The sequence below is a fragment of the Xenia sp. Carnegie-2017 genome, unplaced genomic scaffold (genome assembly GCF_021976095.1).
Source record: "Xenia sp. Carnegie-2017 unplaced genomic scaffold, XeniaSp_v1 HiC_scaffold_6, whole genome shotgun sequence".
Taxonomy (NCBI): domain Eukaryota; kingdom Metazoa; phylum Cnidaria; class Anthozoa; order Malacalcyonacea; family Xeniidae; genus Xenia; species Xenia sp. Carnegie-2017.
Genome location: NW_025813526.1, coordinates 13,957,240 through 13,961,304, shown reverse-complemented (window position 1 = coordinate 13,961,304; position 4,065 = coordinate 13,957,240).

Sequence of the window (4,065 nt, the reverse complement as noted above, 5' to 3'; positions counted from 1 at the left end):
TAAATGTAGCTAAGAGAAACGACATTGCAATTAAACAACAAATACGAAATTTGTATGAGTGACAATTCTTCTTCTTCTATTTACGACGCCAGTCAAGGTCAATAGAACTCCAAGCTTCTGTGATTACCATAATGTTTATGAATAATTTAAATCATTCTGAAATAATTGAGTAATGTTTTTAAGTAAATATTCACTTCGTTTTTTACTTTTCATTGCCATCAGAAATTCATCATACAAATGACTACAAGCTTTCTCAAAACAGTAGATTTGTTACAAAAGCTTGAATTTATCGGGTTTTCAAGAATTCTACTGTAGCTCATTGGAATTCATGTATTTTAACTGGTATTGCATCGATGTTGACCGCGGTAGCTTTGAACTACTAACATTGCTTCCTTCCTTTTTATGTGATAAGAAAATATTGCCAAACATCAGAAATGAAGCAAATGCAAACACACTGTAGCCAAATCAACTCGCTACACTTCTTGATCAACTTGGTTTTACAACACCTAACGATATATTTCGAGATATTTCTCAACTATTATTGGCTTGCGGTGAGCATAATCTATCTCATACGACCCGAGAAATATAGCATTGGTGAGAAATTTAAGTTTGAACGAACTATGAATAACGTTTATTGTAAGTCATTGTAAATCGTTAAAACTTGCGTTTCTACATATATTACGCATCGTACTATAAGTCAACTGGAGTTATAGCTGCTCCAAGTTTTATCTAAGTGGCATTGTTGATTGAGATGTGTTGCCGCAGTAGGGTGTTTTTCGATATTGATATATAATGTAATGAAACGACGCGTATCATAAGAGCTTAGACTTCTCTAAAAATACAACAACATCTGGCTAGAGATAATCAATACAAATCAGTGAATAAAGAAAAAAGTTGTTTCAAAGAACTTTGCAACCAAGGTTAATGCTGAAAGCTCATTCTCTGATTATCTATTTTATATCTTTAAAAACAAATTTTTGGCACTTTGCTAACTGAAATATATAAGTCGTAATAGATCGTCCTTATTTTTTACACGAATAATTACGTGTATTCAAAAGTGTAATTATTATATAATTTATGGAGGTTAATATAATTCCATGAATGTTATGAGGTAGAGGAAAGGAGGTAATACTTTCTGCAAAAGTAATAAGATGTTTCCTAATTAAGATTACTGATGCAATATATAGAGACATAACCCCATTAGCGTCGCTAGGTTGTTGAGAGTCGTAGAGACAATGTAACCGTCTAAGATATGCGACTTAAATAGGCGTTCGAAAGCTTGCACCCATAAAAAAGATTGGATTGTATGTTTGATGCTGTTTCTTTTGGGTAGCTTTTATGTTAATATAAAAGCCACACGCTTCAGAGGAGCAATTTTTATTTAAATTTGTCAACACATGTATTCAAAGGGGTATTATAGACCACGATGCTAACTGTATTGACTTTGTTATGTGACCGTTAAAGAAAGCAAATATTTTTGTTTCAAATCAGATTCGTCGCACACTACCAGCTAAATCTTTTTATACTTTATGAAATCTCAAATTGGTCTTTGAAACAACTTTGGGGAAGCACGTCCAGCCTTCTACCCCCAGGACGTTACGACTAGCACATATATAACGTAAAAACTGTCGGAAAACCACTAATCTATGAAAAAAACTTTAATCGAATTAATTGGATTATAGGAGTTGTCAAATAATGTAACAACAAACTATTTGCAATTTTAGCTTCAGCAGAAATGTTTCAACCAATTTAACACAAGGCCCGGTTCGACATAGTAACGCTAAAATCTATCCTATTAAATTATAATCGAAAATTGTTTAATTATGCCAGTTGCAATTGACAAAGTTTTCACTAAACGTTAGCTAACTTTTGACTGAAGTTACAGAAAGTTGAACAGTTTGCTTCATTTGTAATTTTTTCAACACTAAATTTAATGTATATTTGCTAAAATGCATGAGTACTCAAGAACACTGCTTCTTTACTTCCTTCACCAGTAGTTAACAGAATCTTCCAAACGTAAACAAAAAGATACGTGATGTGCTTAATATAGCTATTAGTCATAATTGTAACTGATTAATATTTCATTTAGAAGAGCTATAATACCAAGCATCGTTAAGACCATTCTCATATTTGCAAGTGTGCTTCAAGCAAGCATCATGTCAGCACTTTGTTAATGTGTTGAGAAGAAGTGAGTTGATAACAGAAGTAAAATTTATATTTGAAACTGTAAGTAAATATAAAATATTATATTTCTTTTAAAACTACATTATAATTTAAAGATATTTTAAACTTTATTCAATCTACTGCTTTTAACGTTATAAATCTATTTGTGCGTTCGTCGCTTTGTCGGAAAAATATCGTGAGTTGTTTTTCATTCGACATAAAGACTATAACAATGAATCCAATCGAATATACATACAGTATGAATGTAATGACAAATTTCCTACAAATATCAAGCAGAAGTCATTTGCAATAAGAACAGATTTGTTGTTGACATAATCCTAAGAGAATGTTGTTACTTTGAGAAATAATAACTAAAAACATTACCGCCTAAATATTGACTTGTATACGATATTCCCTGTCATCCATTCAAGCGGAACTGAACGTGAGCTGAATTTATGCGAAGTGAAAAGGAAATAAAATTCTTTACAAAACTTCATAAAAGAATAATAAATAAAAGTCAAGATATAGTTGAAATGCCTGCTCACAAGCGACCTCAAATATCAATTATATCTCGTTCCAGCGACCGGTATTAGCAACTTGTGCTTAGTAGAATGTATGCCTGGTATATATATAGTCAAGTTGGGTATTATTTAAATTGCTGATACATAGTTTGCTTTATTCATACATGCTCACAGTACACAGTTGGTGAAGACAAACCCTAAAAGCAAATGAATTTATTTTGCTTTCGAATATTGTACAAAATACAAATAATAATGCTACCATCGAATACCAGTTTATGTAAAGTAGGCCCAACCTCTTGACAACAACGGTATTCAATGGCATCTGTCAGCAGTAGAGTACGACACAAGCTACATGCACACCTATAAAAAAGTGGTTTGTTATCGTATTTATGCACCACGACATAAGGACAAAATAACATGTTTAATTCATGGTTTAATTTCTTCTAGAGTTCTAATAACATTTATCAACATACCACTTATCTAACTGAACGGTTCCTTCGAGCCTCGCTTCCAATGTTCGAGGTTCATTTCCATCTGCGTCTTCTTCGACCAACACAAATTCTCTCCGACTGCGCTCGCAAGAGGTTCATTTTCGTAAGGATTTACAACTGAATTAGCCACAATTGTATCCTCATCGCCGGAATTCAAAAGTAAATTTTCATTTGCCACATCTGAGTTTTCAGTATCCGAACTGCGTTCGCTTTCACTGCTTGAAGAACTCATATTTTATTGTGTATATGTGTTAAAGTGGTACTATGACGAAAATTTTGCCTCTCGTTTTCTTTTCATAGATTGATAGTGTATGTAAAAATGTCTTTTGGCGAAATTTTAGCGCAATGTATTTCATGCTGCTCGAGTTATGTAGCGATAAAACTTGAACTTCAAGAGCCGCAATTAAAATGCGCCATATTTGAATTGTCATGTAGGAAGGTGCTTGTGACGCCATAGTCTTAACTCGCGGCTGTTTACAATATAACACTATATGCAAATAGCGATTTAAAAGGTTGTATAACTCAATTTTTTTAACATGCCTTTAACACGATGTGTCGTGCAAGATTGTAGTTATAAGTCTGATAGAAGTACAGACATTTCATTACATAAAAGCCCAAACGACGAGTCTTTAAAAAGAATTTGGTTTAAATTTGTTCAGACGAAGCGCGCAAATTTTAATCCGAGTTCGCACGAAATTCTATTTATGATTTGTTCGAATCACTCCTCGGAAGATTGTTTTGAGCGTTTATTCCATTTGGGTCGTATTACTAGACGGCACAAACCTGGTGCCGTACCTACTATTTGGAAGAAATCACCAACACCAACAACGTCAAGAGAGAGGCGTTAGCACAAGTTTCAACTCTTATATTCGTACATATATTGCAGATGA